This window comes from Scophthalmus maximus, chromosome 6 (assembly GCF_022379125.1).
Source record: "Scophthalmus maximus strain ysfricsl-2021 chromosome 6, ASM2237912v1, whole genome shotgun sequence".
Classification (NCBI taxonomy): Eukaryota; Metazoa; Chordata; class Actinopteri; order Pleuronectiformes; family Scophthalmidae; genus Scophthalmus; species Scophthalmus maximus.
This window is the reverse complement of record NC_061520.1, coordinates 27,319,374-27,345,882: the sequence shown is the minus strand read 5'-3', so window position 1 is coordinate 27,345,882 and position 26,509 is coordinate 27,319,374. Positions and strand designations below refer to the sequence as shown.

The 26,509-nt window shown below is 40.0% G+C and overlaps 1 long non-coding RNA gene across 1 annotated transcript; it reads right to left on the bottom strand.

Annotated features, from left to right (window-relative positions):
• Window positions 1–12,769: 12,769 nt before the first annotated feature.
• LOC118310121 lies at window positions 12,770–15,859 on the bottom strand. The gene is made up of 2 exons (XR_004793718.2): window positions 15,584–15,859; window positions 12,770–13,049 (listed from the first exon to the last, which is right to left on the bottom strand). It is a non-coding gene; the product is annotated as an uncharacterized LOC118310121 (long non-coding RNA).
• Between the last annotated feature and the right edge of the window lie 10,650 nt (window positions 15,860–26,509).

Genomic DNA, 26,509 nt, shown 5'->3' with positions numbered 1-26,509 from the left:
TTGTCAAAGCAAATATTTAAAAATTTGTATGAAGACTGCCTTTTTGTAATGTCTGGATTCAGTGGGTCCAGTGACCTGTGTGTAAGACTGCAGACAGATGGAGCGGCTCGCTCATGTATCATCATCTTCCCTGAAGCAAACACAAGATCAGAGTCAACAGTCAGTATCGCAAATGTCTCAGGTCACTTCTAAAAATAAGCAGTTATGGCGCATTTGAGCAAAACGACTTGAGCCATCTCAGTTACTTTGCATCAGGACGGTTGTGCCATGTTGCGGTTGTAGTTTAGCTGACTTACTTATGTTGCTCTATGTTTACCACCAGGAAATGTCTAATTACATTTCTGAGGTAGTAAACATCAGTAGTAAATTTGGTCAGTCTCCATGCTATTAAAGTTCACCCAGGAGAACTGGGTCCTTATTCACTCTCATCAAGGAGCTGTTAGATTTGGCAGAAGAAAATCCAAGCAGTTTTGTGGATTTTGCTGTGAAAACAAATCGCTCCTTAAAAATAAATACATGAGGGCTTAAGGTCTGTAAAGGACACAGAGCAGTGTAGCATTTTGTCATATTATATGTCATATATTTCTTTCAACTCTTAAACCGGGATAGCCTCTTTCGTCTGATACCGTCTTGAAAAGAGGATTTTGGGGACTTCCGGTCAGGCAGCAGCAAAGATGGCAGCATAAGAGGAATTCTCCCCCAACAACCAGGACTAAACTGTCCCTTAAACTTAGTAAACTCAATTTAAACTTGATCTAGGGAGAAGGATAAGGGCAAGATGTCAATGACGGACAGGCAGAGCAAAGTAAATCCTAAGAAAAATGCACAGAAAGTCAACCCACGTGAAAACCGGAGCCGAGAGTCTTCACCAACTAGCTGTAGCTAGCCAGCTAATGCTAAAGGGAAAGAGGGCGACGCGGACACAGAGGATAGTCTGAAAACCATTGTCGCCGAGATAAAGAGTTTCCAACAAGACAACAAACACCAACAAGGAAATCAAAGAAGAGATCAGCAAACAGAAGAGAGGATGCAATTGGTGGAAGAAGTGATGGAGGAGCTAAAACTAAAAACTCACCTAGAAGCAAGGCAAACAGACCAAGATCCTGGAAGATCCAGGCAAAATAATATTATTATCTACTCCGTGGTTGAGGGGTCTGAGAGCAAGTCTCCGTTGATGATACATTTTGTTGAAGAGAGGCTAAAACATAACTTATCCCTGGCAGACGATATTGATCTCCAGATTGAATGGGCTCATCGCGCGCTTGGACCCGCCCCAAGGGATGGAGCTCCCCCGAGATCCATTATCGTTAAGTTTCTGAGCTACAAAACGAAAAAGGAAATCCTACGAACGAAGAAGGGTTTTATTTGGAAGAATAAACAAATGAATCTGGACAATGACTATGCACAAAATGTTCTTAGGAAAAGAAAGGAGTACGCTGAAGCAAAGAAGTTCCTGAAGGAGAGTGGGATTCGTTTTCAGACACCCTTCCCTGACTTTTTTCCTGCATCTACAACACGGCTGAAGAAGCAATGAAGGAGATGGCAGAGAAGGGGCTTCAGGTTACCTTGCTTAAACCACCTGAGACACTGCTGGAGCAGACTGGCATGGACGGTCAGCGGCAGACGAGGGCAGGGCCATAAACAACGAGCGCCAACATTCAGAAACAAACTCAAGACCTTAAGCTCAGGTGTTTCATTGTAATGGTAATGGAAAATAATACAATAAAGGTGATCTACTTTAATGTAAATTGAATACTCAACCCAATTAAGAGAAGCAAAATATTATCAAAATTGAGGAGGTGGCCTTGTTACAGGAGACGCATTTAACAGAAATTGAACATACAAAATTGAGAAGAGGAGGATTTAAACATGTGTTTTACTCCTCTTATAGATCAGGACACAGAAGAGGGGCTGCCATTCTCATTTCGAATCAATTCCAATATGAGCATATTTCAGAGATTAAAGACAAAGAGGGCCAATATGTAATGATCATAGGAAGGATTGAATGGTTGATGGTAACACTCCTTAGCATATATGCTCCACCAGGGAGTCACTGGCCTTTTTATAAAAAAATATTTGACATGATGTCTTAGGTCACAGTAAATCCATAATCAAGAAAATAAATTCTCTCATAGAAGAAATTGGTATTACTGATGTTTGGAGAGATCTCTACCCAACTAGTCGTGACTACACTTATTTCCCTGCACCACAATCCACTTATTCTGGGATTGATTATTTTTTTTACATTTAAGAGAGGACAGGTTCAGAATCAAGTCATGTGATACGGGAACAATTGATATGTCTGATCATTCGCCAATAAAGATGACAGATAACATTAGTGACAGCCCAAAATCAACGCTATGGAAATTGAACTCAAACATACTGAATACTCCCCAGGTGAAAGACAAATTGAAAAAGGAGATAGAAACTTATTTTAAAGAGAATGATAATGGGGAAGTGTCCCCGCCTATGACGTGGGACGCATACAAAGCTATTCTGAGGGGGAAAATAATTTCCTATTAATCATTACTAAAGAAGTGCAAACAGGAGAAGCTCATTACTTGAAACAGTCACTTAAAAAATAACAAAAAGATCATATGGATTGAGCAGATCCAAAGGGAGTAACAATTAAAAAGTTACAAAACGAAATAGATGAGATATATTCAGAGGAAGTTAAAAAAAAATTGCTATTTCTAAAACAGGGATATTATGAGGCAGGAAGTAAGGCGATGAAATTATTGGCATACAAATTGAGGAAACAGCAGGCGGATATTACCATCAATAAAATATGATGCTCTAGAACTATAAATAAACTAGAAAAGATTCAACATAGTTTTGAAGAATTTTTCTAAAGAACTATACTCACAATCGAAACTAGATAATGAAAATGATATAGATAAGTTTCTTGAGTCTTTGAATTTGCCCATAACCACACAAGAACAAAATAAAACCCTGGTTACTGATATCACTGATAGCAAAGTGAAGGCTGCAATATCAAGACTTAAGCCACATAAGAGCCCAGGCTCAGACGGCTTCACAGCTGAAAGGTATAAATCTTTCAGTGAGCAGATAACTCAGAGACTGTGTCAGATATGTAATTTGGTACTCAAACAGGGAAGGAAGCCATAATCTCGGTAATACCAAAAGAGGGTAAAGACAAATTAGATTGTAAGCAAAACTGACCCATTTCAGTGTTGAACGTAGATTATAAAAATTTTATGTCAATATTAGCTAGAAGAATAGAGAAAGTTTTGACATTCACCTGGTCCAGGTGAATAAGAGATTCCTTGAGAAGGAATCAACAATTCCTTCTCAAACCCAAGACAGTTTGAGAAGGACATTACGTATTATGTGGCATAAACAGCAAAATAAGATGCCAGTTATGCGTATGGGATCAGAGGCAGAGAAGGCATTTGATTTGGTTAGATGGACCTTCCTGTCAAAAGTGTTGGATGATTTTTGGTTTACACAAAAGAGTTATTGAGGCCTTCAAAGCTATATACGATAATCCAACTGCAAGAATTAAAATCAATGGCAGTCTTTCAAAATCCTTTACATTAGAGCGTTCATGTAAGCGGGGTTGTCCCTGTTCCCCACTCCTCTTTGCCCTCTTTATAGAACCACTTAGTCAATATATTAGACAAATTACCAAGATCAGGGGTATAAACATAGCAGGAGCTGAACACAAATTATCTTTATTTGTATTATTATTATTCTTATCGCAACCTTTAGTATCTCTACCACTTTTGAAAATTTGGTAATTTATCAGGCTACAAGGTAAATATCCCAAAACTCAAATTGAAACCTTCAACTTTGATCCACCAAAACACCTTTTGACTAAATATGGTTTGAGCTGTGAGAAGAAGCCAAGTATTTGGGGTTTAATCTTACTCAGGATATTACAAAACTGTTTGAAGCTAACTATGTCCCTCTAATTTCCAGAATTAAGTCCGACATTTCCAGATGGAATCAGCTACCTTTCCTTAGTCTTACCTCGAGGATTGAATCAGTTAAAATGGTGATTTTGCCTCGTCTATTATATCTTTTCCATTCTCTGCCAATTGAAATACATGATCAACAATTCAATGAATGGGATAAGTTAATTTCACGTTAAGAAAAGGGGGTATGGCCTTGCCGAATTTAAAGGATTATTATTATGCAGCTTAATTAAGACCTTTAGTGTGTCTGTGTTATTCACAGTTTATGGCAAGGTGGAAGGACATAGAAGAGAGAGAATCTGGAGGACCACCAATACAAGCCACAATAGCAGACAGTAACTGATAGACTATCTTGCAGATAAAAACAATCCTTGGATAAAAATAACTTTAAAAAACCAGGCAGAAAGTAGTAAAAAAGCATAATTTCAAGTGTGCAGAGAAAATATTACGATGGTGTGCATATGATGTAGATTTCATTCCAAACAGAACAGACGCCAGATTAAAAACATGGATGAGTAAAGGATTAACATCATACTGCCACTTTACTCAGAAGGGAATTTGAAAGAGTTTTGAAACTCTCAAAAAAGATTATGGATTGGAGAACCAAGATTTCTTTAGATATTTACAAGTAAGGAATAGGATAAATTAAATTATGACTGAGGGATTGGGAAAAGCAGACAGTGAAATACTAAATTTCATTTGTGACAATTTACAAATCCCGGAGTGGACTAAAGTCCAGATTATTCAAAAGTTTTCAGGACTCTTTAAATTCAAACATCCAGCATGTTAAATATAAATGAGAAAGAGAAGGAGGAATACTTATACCTGACGTTGAATGGGCAAATATTTGTAAATTGCAGTGGAAAACCACAGCCTTACACAATTGGAGGGAATTTGTGTGGAAAAGCATCATCAGATTCTTCATTACCCATGGTCAGAAGAGGCATCAAGGTTTTGGAACAAATTGCTGGAGGTTGCTGTGTATATGAACTAAAACAAACAAACATACAAAAATGTCAATAAGTTTCAGAACAAGATTTGCGCACTTCTGAGGGACTAAGCCTTTTTTTGTGTGACGTTGCCGATAGCAACCAACACAAACACAGAGTCACAGGTTGTAAGATCCAAAGCGACTAACAAAACATAAAGGTTATATATAAATTACAGTGTAAATGATCTGATGTAAGTATCAAATTGCAATACAACAAATAAGCATGCCAAACTATCATCATGTTTGCAAAAGTGTGTCTTTACAACTGAACTAATTAGACATATAATAATAAAAAAATATTTGGACAACGGGAGCAAAAGTGGAGGTCACGTGTTTCTGGTCTACTGTGGAGCTCCACAGCTCCGGCGGACTGCAGCCAGACCCTCTTGTGATGTTCTGACAATATATTTGGGGACTATAGCATTAAATGTTCAATCAACAGCGGACAACTATTTAATAAAAATATTATTTGTTGGAGGGAAGAAAGCCCTAACTAGGAAGTGGTAACAACCAGATGCCCCAAATTGGAAAATTGGTTTAAAGTTGTTCACGAAATTTACATTATGGAGAGACTAACATTTTCTTTAAAAATGCAATCAGAGAAGTTTGAGGGATTGTGGTCAAAATGGGTCAGGTACATTAGCCCACGGAGACCAGACCTGCTTTAATTACAGTACCTTTCTAAATTGCCATTTAGGTGAATTATTGCAATGAGTGTGGTGTGAGAAGATCTTCATGAATGAATGAGTGAGTGTGACATCTTCCGTTCAGATTTTCTTTTTTTGTTGAAAGTAAAATGAAAGGGAGAGCAATAGATGGAAGAAAAGCTTCACTGAGTCATGGCTGGATGCAAGTTTCAGATTGATGTTTGTTATCAGTATGTACTCAATATGTATCTACATGTGAAGAATGGTATGTACCTAATTGTCTTTTTATCTCCTGTCCCTGAAAAAAAGGGAAAATTTACAAAAAAATAAAAGAGGATTTTGAAGGATGCTGCCCCTCATGTATATTTTGCTGATGTTGCTTATATTATGCTGATTTCTGATTAAGCCTATACCATGCACTATACAGTATTTTTGATATGAAAAAAAACCCACAGAGTAAAGAAATCTTCTTCTTCTTCTACAGGGGACTAGAAACTCCTGTTGTGTACCATCCATACCTTGTTGTTCTTCTTTGTAATTACTATTCCATGGTCATAGTATAACCCAACACAATTACACACCGACAAATACTTACTTACTAGGCCAAATTCTGCTTAGTAATAAGACAGGTACAGAGAGAGAGAAGAGAAAATGAGGACAGGATACCGAAGAGTTGTCTTCTGTGTTTTCAGAATGTAGGCTTATTAGAAACAAATTACCACAGCCAGCTGCAGGCATCCCTATGTCTCTTGTTTCCCTTCTTTCCTTATCTACCACGCTCTTATTATTCGCTCACTAATCTGTGGATTAATTATGAGAATAACAAAAGGTGTGGACCCTGGTCTTGTCTCTCAGGAAGATGAGCTTTGTGAACATTGTTTATCAGAAGGAGAGGGTATTCCCAGAAACAGCACAGTGATTCTTCATAAAAACAAGAGAAACAGAGGAAATATTCAGGGATACGGGAAGTGAGATCTGATGCGGAAGATATTTTGTAAGACACACTCAATATAAAAGGGTTTATTTTATTCAGTTGCATCAATGGATAACTTGCTTTTCTAAGAGTGAAGTTCATTCCATACAAGCCTCCGTAAATCATAGCATCCATCCTGCTGAGTTCCCCAAAAATGAAACTTAAAGTAAGTTCCTGAACCCGTAAACCCAATTTTCTTTCTCATTAAAGCACGAGTTTGCATGTGGTTTCAGGTCTCAAAGAAAAAAAATAAAACCTGACTGCTTTCACCACCCAGAAAGATACTGATTAAGATGTCAACACTCTTACATGCTGCGAGCAGCAAAACACTAAACAGTAACCATTGCTTGTATGTTGACACTTTGAACATGAGGATATCACCTTGTGGGATTCCACAGATTTCAAATCTTGGTTCACCCCTGTGTCCACTGGCTTGTTTTAATGGAAGTTTCAACAAAGCTTATTTTTAGTTTTATTCGTGATTTATGGTCTTGTCAGCAGTTGGAACATTTTTTTTAACTTTTTTTATTGAAAATGTTAATAAAAGAGGCAATAACAGTGCACAATACTTTAACAGAAAAACATATCATTGTAAAAAAAACAAACATCCCAACCCAATCCCGCCAGTTCTGCCCAAACCATTCTAAACAAAAAAAGAGTAAGACTGCATCACATGACAAAGTAAATAAAGACAGAATAGTAACTGCAGTTATAATAATAATAACAACAGTAGTAATAATGAATAAAACAATAATAATAGAGAGAAGGCAAGAAACAGACAAAACAAAAATTTAAAAAAATATAAAAATAATAATAAAAAAACAATTATAGAATATAAAATCTAAATAAATAAAAAAGAACCTGGAATTTCAGTCAAGCTCAGTAAAATCATGGAGTTAAGGCACCAATAATAACAATACAAAATGGTCTACTTCTGCGCCTATTGGAACACCAATGGAAGAGATTGCCCAGCAGGCAGCGACACATTTTATGATACTGCCTGAAAAAAGATGAAGTTTCTTTTTGAGATTGAACATAATTTTTATCTGAGGCCATATATGAGGCAACCTCCTTCAACCATAGAGAGACTGGAGGGGGGAGTTCACTCTTCCACATGATAACAATGCACTTATTTCCAGCAATGAAGGCTAATTTGATAAAGTGTATATATATCCTCCTGCCAACTGTCAGAGCTGTTACGTCTCCTAGCAAGGCAAGTCTTGGTGAGTGAGGGATTTCGACTCTCGTGACCTTCTTAAGTACGTCCAGAATGGAGTCCGAATAATGTGTTCATTTTTTACAGCTCCAGAACATATGCATCAGGTTACTTCTGTCTGTCTTACATCTAGGACAGGTTTCTGAGATGGCACTGTTCATTCTATGAAGTCTTTCCGGTGTGTAATAAATTCTATGAACAAGATTAAGCTGTAAGAGCTTATGGCTGCTGCTGTAGGAAATGTTTTGTGCTCCTGCACATTTGGCCTCCCACTCATTATCCCTGAAGGTATGCTCCAGATATTGTTCCCACGTGACCCGGGACTTTAACATACTAATTGCCAAGAGTTCCAGCATTCTTCCGTAGGTTAGGGATATAAAGACCTTTGGGTTTTGAATGTCTTTTAAAATTTTGTCTGTTGGAGGAGAAGCAAGAGAAGTTGAGTGCCTGTTCTGTTGTGTGCTAATATAGTGTCTGACCTGTAGGTATTTAAAGATTAGATTAGATTAAGGCACCTTTTAGCTGTTCGAAAATATTTAAGTACATTATTTTTGTAAAGGTCGCTAAATGATTTGACTCCGTTCTTAAGCCATTACTTTGTAATTCTGTCTCTAAGGGCCAGTTTGTTATGGAAGGGGGGGTTCCAGTGTAAGGTTATTAAGCATTTGTGGTGGGATTGTATAATCGAAAACAATTTGGAGGTGTGGTCTATAAAAGGATTACTTGTGCCATTATTCAGCGTGTAATATGAATGTATACAGGGAATACCAGTCAAGACACCTCAGCTGCATGGAACTGCTCGATTTGCTTCCAGGAAGGGGGGTTATCCAATTCTTTCTGCCAAATCCAACTAGCTCTTAGCTGTTAGCTGGGCCACCCAGTAGAAGAGTTCAAAGATGGGGAGCTTCAGACTGTCCTAGAATTTTCTCCTCTCCTGTGTAAAAGACTGTGCTTGGTGCACTGTGCAGGCCATCTTATCTTTGGCAGGTCAGGTCACTGTCTCTGGACGTCGCTGTCTCTGTGCGTCATAGTCTTAGATTATAGTTTAGACATCCTGATTCTAAGGAGCCATTCTATCTGTTTAATGATGACATGATTCTGAGAGTTAAATTCACCACGCTAACCGGGAACGAGAAGGTTTTTTGGCATCATGCACTGACACTTTTTTGGTCTTTGTACGAACCAGAAATCCTCTCAATATTGAGCTCCTGTAATAAATACGTATGCTTAAGACATCTAAGGTCTCCGTCTTCCTGATTCAAACTGCATCAATTTTTCCATCACACAGGCCACCATTTTTGGGAGTGTTGTATAGGGTTTTAATTTTAATTCAATTCAATTTTATTTTTATTGCCCCAAATCACAACATTCATTGTTTCAAGGCACTTACAAAGTAAGGTCCATATTACAATATTACAGGGAAAACCCAACAAATCCCACAATGAGCAAGCACTTGGCGACTGTGGATGAGAACAAACTCCCTATTAACAGGAAGAAATCTGTCAGAGCCGGAGTCAGTTGTGGGCGGCCATCTGTCTCAACCGGTTGGGGTGTGGAGAAAAATGGGGGAGAGAGGAGAGGTGGGCAGAAAGAGGGGGAGAGGAAATCAGGAGGAGAGAAGAGAGAGTGTGAGAGAGAACGGTTGTACAATCACTGTTTTTAATCTCTACTAGACTGATACTTATAATTACTGAAATAATACTGACACCCCTGAATTCTATTATGTTATTAATAATAATAGTAATATTAATAATGACGGGTTTGGATCCTGGAGTCAGAGAAACACTAGGAGAGAGAGAAAACAGAGTTAGTGACATGTTTTGTAAAAACATGAGAGCAGAGAGAGAGAGATTGATTATTAAGGGCTTTGTAGGTTAAGAGCAGGATTTTGAATTCTATTCTGAATTTTACAGGAAGCCAATGCAGAGATGCTAAAACTGGAGAAATATGATCTGTTTTTGTAGTTCCTGCTGCATTTTGGATTAACTGGAGGCTTTTCACAGACTTATTGGAGCATCCTAACAGTTATGAAATACAGCAGTCCAGTCTAGAAGTGACAAATGCATGGACTAGTTTTTCAGCATCCTTTTGAGATAGGATGTTTCTCATGTACTTGATATTGCGCAAGTGAAAGAAGGCTGTCCTAGAGACTTGTATTATGTGCGAGTCAAAAGACATGTCCTGGTCAAAGATAGCTCAAAGGTGCCTCTTAGTAGAGCTGGAGGCCAAGGTTATACCATCCAAGGTAACTATATGATCAGATAATGTTTCTCTGAGGTGTTTAGGCCCAAGTACAATTACCTCAGTTTTGTCTGAATTTAGAAGTAAAAAATTATAAGTCATCCAGGCCTTTATGTCTTTGAGACAGTCCTGAAGTTTGTCTACCTGATTAATTTCATCTGGCTTCATAGATAAATACAGCTTGGTATCATCTGCATAGCAATGGAAATGTATATGTTGTTTTCTTATAATATTGCCTAAAGGAAGCATATATAAAGTGAAAAGTATCGGTCCCAGTACAGAACCTTTTGGTGCTCCATGTCTCAGTTTAGGACTTTGGTTCTTAATGCGGACAGTCACCCAGCCGCCCTTTCCCCCCGGCTGCTGGGGGAGTTGAAGAAGCTAAACTAGGGCAGCTAGCACTGGCTACCGGGGATTGGCTAAAAGTATCAGCTAACGATATATACCCCACAGTGCAGAGCTGCGCTTCTAAAACACTGGGCCTCCCCTCCATCCTGGCAAATAAACAACACTTATTAAAAGTATCATTATCGCAAAGGAGGTAGAGGAGTAACTAAACATGGAGCACACAGAGTGAGAGACAGCTGGAGAGGGAGAAGCCATTGTCAGCTGCTAAAGCTAACTAGCTAAACTAAGATGCAGAGCGCTGATAAGAGCGCGTAAATTGCTGTGAGTTAGCGAAAGACTCGTCAAAAGAGGCAGAGGTGTGAGACTTTCGACTAAACACGGCTGAGTGGAACAGATAGTTATCCCAGTAGTTAGAGGAAACTGCAGTGTTAAAGAGAGACGAGGATGAGCAGTGGATAAACACAGTTCACAGAAGAACTAAAACCACTGCACTAAGCCAGGCAATCAGCAGGGATCTTTTCTGGGCACTTTTCCCCTCCACAAGAAATTATATATCACGCTTTCTACCTTTTCAAAGAACTTACCTGGGATTGATATAGGAAGATTTTGGAATAGGTAGAGGAACTTAGGTAGCAGATTCATCTTAATGCAGTTAACATGCCCTATCAAAGTTATAGATAAATGCTTCCATCTGTCCAGGTCCCTCTCCTCCTATTTAAGCAAAGGTTCGTAATTAAGTAAGATGATTCTATCTAATTGAGTGGGGATTGTTAGACCTAAATATGTTATACACCGAGCATTCCATTGGAAGGAGAAGTTTACGTGAGAATTGCTCTGCTGGAGGATTAAGAGACAAAGCCATTTTTTTTGCAGATTAACTTTGTATCCTGATATCATGCTATATGGAAAGCAAGTCAATGAGAGCTGTCAGGGAGGAGTTCAAAATTTGTTAAAAACAAGTTTACATCTTCTGCAAATAACATGGTGATGTGGTCCACGCCGCCCACACTGACCCCTGAGATGGAGGGGTGGGATCTTATAGTATAGCTAAGGGCTCAATTGCTAATGCAAAGAGCAACGGTGAGAGCGGGCACCCTGACGGGTACCGCGTGAGAGGGGGAATGGCGGAGAGTTGTCCAAGTTAGTTTGGATCATGGCTGTGGGGTGAATGTACAGGAGTTTAATCATGTTAACCGTCTCCCTTGAGCCCCATATCCGGCACATTGTCAAAACCTCCTTCTATCAACTCCGCAACAACACCAAGATCCTCACTCACACCCCCCGCCGCTGAACGACTCATCCATGCCTTCATTTCCTCCCGTCTTGACTATTGCATCCTACTCCTCTAGTGGCATCAGCTCCAGCTCCATTAATAGACTTTAACTAATCCAGAATGCACCCACCCGACTCATCACTCACGCCAAATCCTGGCACCCCTGACCTTCACGGGCTCCCTGTCTCACACCGGATCACTTTCAAAATCCTGGTCCCCACCTTCAAAGCCCTTCACCATCTTTCTACCCCATATCTCATTGACCTCCTCTCCCCCTACCAACCCACACGGTCAGTCAGATCCACCTCTGCCAGTCTTCTCTCCACCAATAAAAGCAACTTCCGCAGTTTTGGCGACAGAGCCTTCTCCAGGGCAGCTACCAGACCATGGAACTCCCACCCCCAAGAGACCCGTAACTCCGAGTCCCTCACCACTTTCCAGTCACGCCTCAAAACTCATCTCTTCTCCTCTGCCTATCCATAGAACCCCCCCCCCCCATCAATCTTTGTGCTTTGTTTGTTGTTTTGTTCTGTAAAGTGACTTTGAGTCCCTGAAAAGTACTATATAAATATAATGCATTATTATTATTATTATTATGTGTAACAGATTTTGGCCCAAATTCATTTTCCGCAGAACTGCAAAGAGATAGTGCCACTCAAGGTGATCGAAAGCCTTCTCTGCGTCCAGTGAAATGGCAAATTCTGGATCATCTGTGAATTTTTTAAAAGTGTTCAGGACTGACCTAGAATTTGGACCCAAAATGCAGATGACCAGACTCCATGAAAGTTTTAACATTTAATAGTTTTTCAAGCAATATAGGGTGAGGTTTGAGGGTAGCGACGTTGAGCAGTCAGGTATTGAAGTAGGACCAAGGCAACGTGAGTTTGGCAATGGTTTCGTGACTGAGTTCCAGGCTTGGGTTGAGTTCCAGGACTTACACCTGGCACTGCCTGCCTCAGAAACTGAGCAAAATGATCAGAGAAGGCAAAATCAGCTTCGGGCAAATCTCCGAACAAGATCTGAACTGTCATAGAAGAAACTGTCCGAGTGTTTAACCCAAGGAATTATTTTAAGTGGACAATATTATTACAAACTAAGGCATTCAGGTTTGTTATACAAACTGCAAGAGAGACACAGTTCCATTTAAAACAGAGTCATGTCTTTTATTACAAAATATATATAAAATTGCACAACAACAAACAGTTAATGCACTGATATGAAAGAGAAAATGGGGAAGCCTGATCAGAGCTGAGGCTTTCCAATGGAGAGCTGGGTCAAGGAGGGACGAGGGATCCCAGGAAAGAGTCACCCTGATCACATGTGAAAAACACACACACACTCAAACCAAGGGTGCAGGACACACACAAGGAGGGAGATACCGCCACCCGCAGTCACCAGTCTCTCCACCAGGGGCTCTCAGTTCTTGAAAAGAGGGGGAAAAAAGGACAATTAACATAAAGGTTAACCCCACAATAAAAAAATAATGCTATGCCAAAGAACAGCAAAATAACAATTTAAAAATAAACAATTTAACACAAAGCTGGGTGAGCTGCAAAAATAATATCCAGCCAATAGCTGTAACAAAATAAATAAATACAAATTAACAAAACCAAATGAAGATTCTAATTCATTAGAATGTTTTAAATTAATCAAAGCCAACTATACAAAAACAGAACTAATACTAATTATAGAACAAAAACCACTTACTAGAAGAGAAAAGCAAATAAAATCAAATGAAATAAATCAGACATCAAAATTAGAACTCCAAAAAAAGGCAAGCGGCCCATATCAAGAGAGGAGCCGCCCTTTAAGTCAGCATGCCACAGAGATTTAAGATCCACTTTTGAAACACAGTTACGCTGTAGGTAAACCGTGGATGAGCACAGACCCAATGAGGCAGCGCCAGTTATCCCCGGCTGTGAGGGAGACAGAGTGTACAGCGCTCAAACCGCAACAGCGTTCAGTGCACTTAGCTGAACGAGGGGGAATCAACAACAGGAAAGCCTGCAAAGTTGCGGGAGTCAGGTGGACCGAAATGTGGCAACCAGGAAGTGCCTTCAGCATCAGAAAGTCAGAGGAGGCAGAGCTGTCAACTCCCTATATTTATAGTCTGCCCTCCAGGAGTGGTTGGCTAATATGAGCTGGGTGATTAAGTGATGCCAACAGCACAGCCTCATCATTCTGCTTCACTTGGAATATCAAGGTTGTCCAAAACACAACATAGCTGTTCCCAACCTTAGAGACAGGTAAAGGTTTTTGTAAAAGTCTGTTAAAGCCTGATTAATGTGTTTGGGGTCGCGGACCACTACACTCCCATCCAATGATTTAATAGCAGGAATGCATCTGGCAGCCTCTTCGTTTCTAATCTGCCATGCCAGTAATTTTCCTGATTTGTCACCCTGCTCCTAATAGCGCCGCCTCAGCTTGGCCATCCGATTTTCTACCTCTCGAGTTGTAAGAGCATCATATTCAGCCCTCTTGGCTATCAATTGATCAAGAATGTATTTTGATTGAGAGCGAGGGTGTTCGCTTTCAAGGGCTTTAATATCAGCCTCTAGGGACACAGTTTTGTTTTGATATTGTTTTTTTTCTCCATGAGGAGTAACTAATTACATAGCCCCTGATAAAAGCTTTGAGTGATTCCCAGATAATGGATGGGGAGGCAGAGCCCGCGTTTGTGGTAAGAAAAAATTCAATCTGCTCGTTCATTTTTTTGTTAAATTTCTCATCGTTAACCAGGTGGATGGGAAACCTCCAGTGTTTGGGGTTTTTGCTAAGTGATCTGAATGAGTTTTGGCTAAATATTCACAAGACGTGACCAGATACTCCTTCCCTGCATGGAGATATAAAAAAAAACATTAAGCGTACGGGAGTAAAGCTTTGTGTGCGCGTGAATAAAAAAAGTATTCACGCAGGCATGTGTGTCTCGCCCTCCACACATCAACTAAATTAAGGTCAGCCACTTCATTTTTGAGAGCCTTAAGATAGATTTTTAGAGGTTGAGGAGGATCTATCCATCACAGGGTCCAAAACCGGATTTAAATCTCCTCCAATGATAAGCTCAGTAAGGGGGACAGACTCTATTGAGAAAAAGTTTCATAGGAAATTCTTGCAGAAATGCAACGTCAATAGTAGGTTTTCTGAGGAAATTAAGGACTTTTCTGCACTTTATTTGTTGGTTAATTCCATTGGTGTTCCAGCTCAAAAATTTAGTAGACATAATTCATATTCTGCGCTTGTAGGATATATAAGAAAAACAAGATAATTTAGTTTGAAAGAAAGAAAAACTTGATGCCTTTTACAATAAAGAAAATTATGCAATAAATTAGCTGCTCTGACTGGTAGTCCCCCCCCGACCCCCTAACAACATGCCTGCCCCAACAAAAAAAGAACTGGTATTTTCTTTTCCTTGTCGATAAACGTAGTAACATTCATCACTCCAAAGAATAAAAACAAGCTACCCACAACTGGGCAATGTGTAATAAACAGAGTCGGAACGACTCCAATACAAGGCACATCTGAAACTTCCCCGAATAGGTTAGAGAGATTATTCTTCCCCCCTCATGATTAAGGCCTTACATAGATTACCTCAAATTGAGTTATGGGAGGGGGGAGCAGCGCATGGACAGGGTGAGAAAAAGAAGGAAAAGTTTAAATTAAATTAAATTAAAAAACTGTCCATAAATGCGCTACGTCCCATCCCAGTTATACTGTCAGTATCAGTTATATTGTTTTGACACATAAAGGGGGGTGAAGAGGGGGGGAGAAGGGAGTACAAAGAACAACACTGGCTGCTGTGGCCCACATAACAGTGGTTTATGGGTAATTACCATCCATAAAGCAGTCTTAAGAATGGAAAAAAGAGGATTGAGAGTAAATCAGAGGAGAGAAAACAGGCTATTGCCCAACCGTATAAGTGAACTTACATTGTAACTGCGGCACAAAAATGAACATACCCTTACTCCCTCTTTAGTTCAGATCAGCACGTCTGGATGATTCTTCGTCAGGGAGTGCTTTGCCGCCACCGGAGAGGTGAAGGTGCGTCTGCCTTCCGGGAGGTCCAGGACCAGGTTGGTTGGATGGAGCAGCCTGAAGGAGATGTCTTTCTCGTGCAGCTTCTTCTTCAGCGTCGTGAAGGCTTTTCTTCTCCGGTAGAGAGTTGTGGACATGTCCCTGAAGATCATAATAGTAGAGTTGTCATACTGCAGCTGTCATGATCTTGTGTTTTCATTTCCTGTTTTATTTTGAATTAGTTCCTTGTGTTGTTTCACTTCCTGTCCTGTGTCTAGTTTCTGGTGTCTTGTTTTTCCTGTGTCTCCTGCCCCTGTGATTGTCTGCACCTGTTCCTAATGTGTCTCACCTGTGTTCTAATTGCCTTGCCCTCCTTTTGTGTATTTAGTCTCTGTGCTTCCCTTTGTCAGTGTTGGTTCGTCTGTTTTTCTTGTTGTCTGGCCCGGTCTGTTCCTGCCTGTTGTGTTTTTCCCAGTCTGTCCTGAAACGTCTGTTCCTGTCGTTTTCCTGGTCGTCTTCCTGGTCGTCTTCCCCTGGTCTGTTTCTGTGCTTTTCCCCCTGGCTCCAGTATTTGGATTATCGTTTTTTGCTACATCTCATGGACACCCTTGGTTTGACTCTGTTTTTATTTTATTATTAAATATCCTTTTTTCATCACCTCTGCATTTGGTTCCTGCTTCCTGCTCAGTTCTGACAGTAGCGATCTTTTCTTCCGTGCCACGTGTAGGGTTTTCCTCACATCGGTGAAGCGGAGTAAGCAGACCACCAGAGCCCGGGGCAGGCTGCCCTCATCAGTTCGGTGCTTATGTGAGCGGTAAGCCCGCTCGATCTCAATCAACTCCCCGGTCTCCAGGCCCAGTATTTTCGGGGGAGCCACTCTTGTAGAATGGCTTCGGCGTTTTTCCCCTCAACTCCTTCTGGAAAGCCGATTAACCTCAGGTTTTGCCTCCTAGCTCTGTTCTCCAGATCGTTGAGTTTGTCTTTTAGGCCAACAATTTCTTCCATCTTCTTTTTGTGATCACCCAGGTCTTTATGCAGGAAGTCCAGTCTTTCCGTGTGGCCCGACTGCTTATCTTGCATCCCCTCAGTTTCAACAAAACTTGATGCAAGAATGGTACATGGGCCAAGAAAGCATTCATTATATTTTGGTGCGAATCTAGCCATTTTTCATCACTTTCTTTAACATGGAATTTTTTTTGACATTTTCACAGATTTCCCAGAGAATAATTCAATGATCTTGATGAAAAGAAAGGGGGAAAGGACTGATATCTAAAGTGTGGCTTGATTGAATTAAAGGGGACTGCTGGGCCTTGGTGGCGAAATGCATTCTACTGAGTTCTACTCAATTCGAACATACATTGCAAATTGTTACTTGTTGTAGTACTTTGTGTATTTTAAAATTCTTAAAACACATTTTAGATTTATTGCAGTTTAATCTCAGCTGCTTAGAAAACATAACGCACTTTTTGGAAATACTTTTTTAAATAAAGTTGTTGTGATGTTTATTTATCTGTAAACATACAGATGAGATTTCAGCCAAGGCCAGAGAACCTGAATGGACACCACTGCATCTACTCCAATTTTACAGATCTAAGTCCGTTTACAGGTTTAGGTTTATAAATGCACATAAATTAACATGCATATTCATGTATATATGCCAGATTTGCCAAAATCATAAATAAAGAAAGACACGTTTAATTTAAAAAAACAAACAAAGAAATACATACACATACTTAATTGATAAATCAATGAAATAATTGTCGGACACAAACATGGACAAAGCACATGGAAGGCACAAAAGTACAAAGGATTGGTAAAACAATATAAAGACACGCACATAAACAATAAAAAAGCATATGCACAACGATGGAAAAAAAATTACACAAGATAGCCTAATCACCACTCTATATGATCACAATAATCTCCAATAACCACTGTTTTATGGAATGAAAATTGCAGCATGTTGAAAACCATGCTGCAGGATTTCTGATGTAGGAACCAGGACAACTGAGCACATTACTCTTGTTCCAAAATCTTTCCACTGATTTCCAGTTAGCGGGAGAGCAGATATTTAAGTGTTGCTGCTAGATTATAGAACCCTTAATGGCCTTGGGCACATATGCATTTAGGATACATGCTTGAAATATAAGAATGCATTAAGCCCTTAAGATCTTTAAGAAGCGATCCAGCTGACCAAACTGCACCTTGCTGCACACAGATGGAATTTCCTTATTAAACTAAATGTGCATCAACTTTAGCAAATCTAAATGAAAACCTTTGGTGTATTTGGGCTTGATAGTATACAAGATAGCTATGCATCAAATCAACACAAAACTATGTTTATTTACTTTTATTTATCTATTTTACCCTCCATCCTTTCCTCAGTATGTGATAGTTTAGGTGTTTGTTTGATCATTTGGTGTGGTGCAGAGCAGCTGTCCCTCTGATGTTTCTGACTGGTCAAGGATCTTTTGGGCCGACATGGCACTCAGCCGAGCTCCGTCACTAGGTCCAATGGCCAGTAGAGGCTCCAGCGTGGAGCTGCACCACAGAGCTGATTAAACTATCATCTGCATCCGGACTAAGAGCATTGGATTAGGCCCAGCTCCAGTCCCATTAGGCTGCTTCCTCACTGATACAGTACACACAAACACGCACGCGCGCACACGCGCGCGCACACACACACGTTAACTTTACCATATAATGTCAGAAAAGTAACTCTAGGGCACACAGGTGGTGCAGGGTTAAACCACAGCACCAGCTTGGTCATTTCACTGAGCACAATTAGTTGTGCTCGCAGGTGGTTAGGGAGCCAAGCTTGTTTTTCATGTTGTGTTGAACAGTGGGGGTATCCTCCTGCAAGTTACCCCTCCCTTCAAAGCTCAACATTGGCAAATGACAAGAAGCATTGAAACCATGTGTCACTAAGGCAGAACTGTATTTCCTGGGTAAACAGCAGCACTGATCATAACTCCAGTTGGGGGTGGACCGTCCTTGCAAAGTCTGTAAAAATACATTAAACTAATTAATAATAAAAGTCTTCAAAATGTGAAATTACAAGAACTACCAGATCATATTTGCATAATGTACAATTTATAACTGCAAAAATAAAAAAAAGTTATTAAAGAGTTTATGGCTGCTGATTATCAGGAATGTTAGCAACTCACTTGGATATTGCATTCCTTTACTCCTCACTTAAACTCCTTAGGTAATTACTACACTACATTACCAATGATTCGACACCGCAAGAAGTGATTACTCATTAACCAGTAGGTTCCCACATTTTCTAAGACATTCATTTGTATTTGTATACAGTATATACTGTTTGTCATGTAACAAAAGAAAAGAAAAAAGTCATAAGAAAAGAAAAAATATATGGACTATGCTCTGTGTGATCATAGCTTTCCAACTAGCTAACTATCCCACCAGCCCTATGAGGATGTAATGCTTATTACACACAAGGGAACACACTAGTTATTAGATAGAAAAAAAATGGACAACAGAGAGACTCAATCCTGCTCTGTGCCTTCAAACAACTCTTAAGAGCTGGACTCTACCAGAAAAAAAGAAGTGGAAGGCGAAAGGAAAAGACAGTCATCAGAGAGGGGGAAGATACAGTATTGTTTACAGTGAAAATGGGAATAAGGCTGCACAGTAGAGCTAACAGTCCCTCCAGGAAGACATTCATAGTGTTGCACCTGGTTAGAAGTTCAAACTTTCTCATTTCTGTACAGCTGTCCAATCACGGCATGAAGTGAGTGGGAATCGTCAGCTTAAGAAAGCCACAGACATAGTCATCCTCAGGTGAAGGGCAGAGGGGTTTCACAATCTATCCACCATTTGACAAGCACTTACTGGCACCTTAAAGCTGCCACACCTGTACATCAAATCTGAAATAAAAACAATTATATGGTAACTGCTACTTCAGCCCAAATGGCTGCAGTCAAACCACTGATTCCTGAAAGTAGGCTTACCGTCTGCATTTAAACAAAACTACTAAAACAGGGTGTATCTCCTCTACTGGTTGAGGCTAGTAACCTCGCCACCTGCAATCTCTTAAACAAACTCATGGACTAGTTGGTCCACCCGGAACAAAGAGACACATTTGGTATCAACTGTCCATAAAGAACGACAGCGACTAAGCTGATCACAACCATCATTTATATTTGTAATACACTCACCCTCAATCTAAATCGTGGTCAGTTGGGCATCAAGAAGAGGGGGAAAGCTTACATCTCCATCCATATATCTGATCTCCCTCAGTTGGACTTTCCTAATGAATCTAGTCACTTTTGCACTATTTTCAATGTGTGAGTTTTTTTCGATTTGGTTTGTTTAGGACCTCTGGAAGATATGCCAGACGTGCAATCCCACCCTGAAGATCATACTGCTTTTGTATAGGATTTTGCCTTGTGACAGTCACTACACATCATCAGTGTGGATCACATTGCTGATCATGGGGGGTTCAGCTATTTGCTCCACATGTGATTTCAGACTTGCTTCAATTCTCATTCTTTACACAAAATGAATCTACCTCAATGAGCATTTTTCGGGTACCTTTTATAGCTGAAAGTTTATTTTCCAGCTAAGGTGTGTGCTAAGGTGTGTTTGACCTAGCAAACAATCTTATAGATCACTGAGCTTAGACCTGAGCAAATGCCTGCATTTACAACAGCAACAAACATGATATAATTTCCTTGCCAATTATGATAAAATACAACAGAGCAAAGAAATAACATTCATGGAGGATTTCCTACTTTTGAATCACTGAAGCGTGAAGAGAAACTTTCTGGAACACTGAAGCCTTGCATACAGTAAGATAATTTTTCACTGAGGTACATTTACATAATAGGAGATAAGAGAAAAAGCATGTTTTTTGCTTCTTTTTAATCCATGGAGCATTTGAGGATATGGCTTATACAGAAACAGACTTTTTTCCCACAGCAAGAGGTAAACTGTGAAAAATCATGAACAGATGTGACGGCATTTGTTCAGAATATGTGTTTTCAGAGAAGTGTTAAACTAATGCACCGTAAGTGTGTTGTCAGTTTCACACCTTTGAAGCTATGGCAGTTACTTGGATGTGTTGATGGTAAACACCACAAGGCTTGGGGAGGCTGGGAATAAGGGAGCAAGAAAAGAAAGTATATGCTTGTGAAGGATTTATCAAATAGGCAAAACGGCTTCAAATGCTCTTTTGTTTTCTTTTCTGTTTTAATGATTCATGTCCTGATGTCAATGGGGAGCTCGTTCCACCAATGTGGAACAAGGAAAGCAACCAGACTGATTTAGTTGAGCTGCGCCTGCCCACCCCTCACAGTGAGGGACTAGCAAGCTGTTTGGCTGGGGTGTAATTGTCCATGTTCTGGAGTCAGGAAGGGCCTGAGCCATTCGCAGCACAGTGGGCAAGTACCAGTGCCTTGAATCAAATTGGAGCCACCACCAGAAGCCAGTGCAGGGTGTGGAGAAGCTGTGTTGTGTGGGAGAACTTGGGTAGGTTGAAGTCCAACTGGGCTGCTGCATTCTGGATGAGCTGCAGAGGTCGGATGGCACATGCCGACAGACCAGGAGAGAGTTGCATTAGTTCAGATGTAAGACATTAATATTTAAACCATTAACTGTATTAACTGCTGCTGGAAATGATGCTGATGATGATTCTGAGCGTGAACCAATCCGTAAGGTTGAAAACAAAAACAAAAAGCTGAAGTACGAGAAAGATAATTATTACCCAGTTACTCTCAGCTCAGTAGAGGTGAGAGTAACTGGGTAATAATTATTTGTGGGCCTATCACTACAACTGACTCATTTCACAGTACACATACTGTCGTCATTGGATCCATTGTTTGTATACAAATATCAATTAGAGCAGCTTAAAATGAATGTTCGTAACATTTGAATATCAGTTGTATACAACTGCAAGTTCAATACAAAGTAAAAGGGCTTTTCAGTGCCGTTCAGCAATCTCCCATCGTGCTTTGAAGAAGAGCAGTAGATAATTCAGGCAGACGCAGCTAGACTCACTTTAGCGCTCCTTGCATCCTTGAAACAGAATTTTGGTTTCCAACTAGTTATTTTTATTTTTATTTTTTTTCTACCACCATCCACATAGCCGTGGCTTCAGATGCCTTGTTGGAGCGAAATAAACTAGGCATCAATACTTTGTCTTGGATGATGTCAAGTCTTCCGGATCAGTGCACAATTAACCTCCCCTCCACCCCCTCCCTTCACACATACCATCACTGCAAACCTTTTTACTGAGGAAAACGGAGTAAACTCTTGCTGAAGAAGAAAAAAGAAGCCAAATCAAACCTCATCTTCAACATCGAAAACCCATTTTACACCTGTCAAGAATGCTCAGCACATCTCTACAAATGTGTGAAATCAGTTTCATCTGCAAGCTTCCAATTTTCTGTAATGTCTTGAGCTTTGAGGAAACTTGTGGGGTCCAACTAACCTTCAACACTCACTGAAGGGGGAGTCCAGCACACACACACACACACACACACACACACACACACACACACACACACACACACACACTGTGAGCAATAAAACAGAACATCTTTGATTCAGTTAAAACTACCAAGGCATTTGACACCGATGAAAACAAAGTCTTCTCTACAATGCATCCCTCACACTTCTTCTCAGTTACATAATACACAATAAAGGTTTAGCACACATGAATGGATGCACTTGATGGGGATACATTGCTGGCATACATGTGCAGATCATGCATAATGTAGGTTAATCTGGTAGGAAGATCTGGCAACCAAAATAGAAGCTGTGATCTTTGATGCAACACTGCTGAGGGCATTTCATTATCATAATTCCATACAATTACACACATCAATTCAACCAGTCGGATGAAAAAGAACTGGCAATGTCTGTATGATAAATGAGGCTTCAAGGCCTCTTACTGTTGTCAACATGTTTGGTAACACAGTGGAGTAATGGCTAAGACACAATTTTTTCAGTTCGATAAAAACATGCAGGTCACCAAGCTCACATGGGACGGACCCAATGCCTCCAATCACCACCTTTGGGGGAATTTTTGACAAACTCAGATATTTTCTTTCCATCAGTAGCAAGTTCACATTTCAGCTCTCTTCAAAACCATGGTGAACAGCCATGCACTAACATCGCAGACAGGGAGAGAGGGAGGGTGCACTGTCTGTACACAGATGGATCAATAGCTCTTGCTGAGCTCAATCTGCGGAGGATAACGATGCTGACATTTCTGATGGAAATAAAGTGTAACCTTACACATAATGCCCACCCCTTGAACCCCAAAAACCAATGTCAAAGTGTCTTTCATCCTTACCACATAGCAGCTGCATCCACATAGACATCAGTACGAAAAAGGAGGCCGTCTTGAATGCTCCGGATTGGATTGAGCTGAAGTCAGAGAAGCGGCCCTGGAACAAGATCTCCCTGTTGGAGTTTCCATTGCCCACACAGTATTGCAACAAGCAAAAGTAGCCCGTCGGGGGGTATTGATACTGTCACCAATCCAGTAAGGCTGAATGAAGACCACCACATTGATGATGGCCAAGCAAATAGTGAATATGGCCCACAGGACAGCGATGGCCCTGGAGTTGCGCATGTAGTTGTCATGGTAGATTTTTGAAGCTTCTTGTGAAGGCAGTATTTTTATCTCCCACCCCTGGGACCCCTCCCCTTCCCCTCCACTCCTCCTGGTATCTCCTCTTCTTTTGATCTCCCTCGTATCCTCTTCTCTTTGTAAGAAAAAAAATGGATGAAATTAATTTATATTAAAAAAGAAAATTTGCAGATAGATCCTGCTCTTTTTTGGATAAGTCTCACATCTAAATGTCCCCCTCCCTCTCCCCCCCTCTGATCAATGAATTTGGTGAACTGTGATTCGCCTGACGGGGAAATCATCTCTTCTCTTCTGCACTTCTCGCCGTTTAAAGGCACAGCAGAGCCGACAACTGAGCTCACGGAACCAAACACAGCAGCCAAATATAGACAGGATGAGCAGCACTATCTTCAGTCAGCACTTCACCTCCGCCTTACAATACAACGTTATCTGCTCTGCTTTGCAATCTGACGCAAAACAAGAGATGCAATACTCACATTGAGTGCCCCCAATATGATGATGGATCCTCTGCAAATGAACAGATCCAAAAGAAATGAACAGAGATAGTGGTAGAGCCAGTGACATGCTTCACTGAAGAATAAAACATGAAAAAAAAACAATAAGTAAAGGTTAAGGGAAACTCTTAATCAACGAGAGCCTGAGTGTATATATAAAATATAAATCAGTGATACAACACTGCACACACCAGCAACGACGACTGTGGATTCGGAAGCTTTGGCTCTCTCTGTCACACACTCTCTGGGTATCTCTCGCTCTCACCCCCTCTCCTCTCTCATACCCTCTGTTTGCCTAGAACTCTCACTCCCTCTCACTTTTGCTTTGCCTCCTGCAATCTCTCTCCCTCCCTGTGTTTGTGTAAAGTGAGGAACATTGACGATTTGTGGATGAAAGCATCTAATGTTGTAGACACCTAAAATATATTAGCATTCTGATACAAGGAATTTTAGGGACCCTCTGCAATTCACTCTTCCTTTGTATTTGGAGTTGTTTTCCGGTTACAACATGTCTGCCTGATTTACTACTGTTTAGCATACAGTAGCAAAACAGAAACCAAGAGGTTTGTGTATTTAATGAGTAGAGTCTGAGCTGCAGGCGAGGGGTTGTGGATATAGGCGTGGCTAATTTGTATTTTCAAAGAGCAGCAAATTGTAAATGAAGCAAAGGTGTAGAGTTACATCCAAGCATTTTTTTTTTTCATTTGGAGTAAAAGAGATATTATTAAGGAAACAAGCACTGCAGGTGCTGGGACCCTCTCAGAATGTTAATGATGTAACTGATGCCATGGTTACATTGTAATGATTTTAACATTTCTTCCAACAATTTCAGAACCACACGGGCAGGAAACAAATCAATAGATTCTGATTTCACACCCTCTCTCTTCATAATATCATCTTTAAAGTAACACATTAGAATAAAATCAATCCTCTGAGACTAATGAGAGATAACTACAGTTATTCCAACAAAACTGTTTTGTGACTTCATACATAATCTAAAGAAGTATTGTCAGTTGCACATTAAAGTTCAAGCTCTATAACTTTAATGTGAACATAACACTGAAAGTCTTCATGCTATGACTGCTAACCAAAAACACATCTCTGCTCGAGGCTATTTGCTTGAGGCCTTTTCAGTTGCATTGTGGATAATGCAGGTGACGACTTTTGACAAGGAAGAAGAATATATGCAATTAATGGAATTTAAAAAAAGTTAATGTCTGGATCTGCTGCATCTGTTTTAAAAATTTAAAAATTCTGTTTTCAAAAGAATTGAAAAATGTGCATTTGTTTAAAAAGTTTACTTGTTTCTGCTTGTATGTACACAAAAGGTCTCTCTCTCCACAGACACATTTCTGCACAATGATGCACAAACATCCAAGTCGAGTTACAATAAGCAAAACACAGGTTTGTTTGAGGGGGCTTAAAAAACTGCATGAAGTAACCTGCACAACAGCACCCCCCAATGACAGTGGAGAGTGAATGTTTGTAATAGTCACATCATTATAACACTGCATCTGTAAAATGTACACAGGATTTTTACCAATTTGATTTGTCCAAGGCATTCTATTCAAAGTTTATAGTTAAGGGAAATATAGAGTTTGAATTCAGCTACATTAGAGTACTTGGGTTGTCTCGTCTTACAGATGGAGAAATGCACAGCCCTTCATTAAGGCCAATGGGATGCAATATTTGGATGGGACACCCTCTGTTGCAGCCCTTGATTGTAATTCAAGATACATGTATTACTCCAAAAAATCCGTGCATTGCAAGTGTTTTATTGGTCTTCCATGTGGAGTGTAATCACCCAAAGGAGAATTATACTTGGCTATGTTTCCTCCACAGGATATGTTAATTAATAGACTACTGCCCTAAGAGACAGCAATGCCCTTTTATCATTTATATGCGTTGTTAAACTTCTGGCTTTTGGCTAACCCAATATGTAAGTTTTCTCTGTTGCTGAATGTGGGAGTATCTGGTGGTGATGGTCACTTACCAACAGCGATTGGTTATAGGACCTCTGAGTAGTGCTTCTTCTTCAATAATGGATGCTACAATGACTCTCTACTGGAAAGTGTTGAGACATGCTGGGGCTAGCAAGTAAGTGTGCTAACTTCAATTGAAGCCAACAGGTTAAGGAGCAATAGAGCTCAAGACTGACCTCCCACTTTTTGAACCACTCTGGTTTCAAAGGCAAATTTTCCATTCATTCACTCCATGGACGTTTCATAAAAGAGTTTTAAGCCTGCAGCCAATAAACCACGAGATGAATCTTTACCATAAAACATTTTATTTGGAGCAACAACAAAAAAAATTGGGAAAATGGAAAAAAAGGCAAGAATCAAGACTATGTATGTGATTACTTCAAGAGTGAAATAACTACTCATCCCATAAACCATTTTGAAAGCCTTTTCCAACGACTTCCAACCGATAGTGTAATGTGCTTCTTTTTGAAATTTTTACCTTCATCATTATTATAGTGTTGATATTGTTGATAATATGGTTATATTTTATATTATATTATATTATATCATATTATATATTGTAGTGTGTGTGTGTGTGTGTGTGTGTGTAGTATTTAATGATCGTAGAATTATCATATGGACTTGTGGCTTCTACAGGTGCATATTCCATTGTTTCACAATCTCATAGCTCGCGGTCTAGCTTGGATGGCTGCGACATTTTGGCTAATGATCAAAATGCTGGATTCAGAATATGAATGGGAAATTCATTTTCGGAACCAGAGCCATTCAGAAATA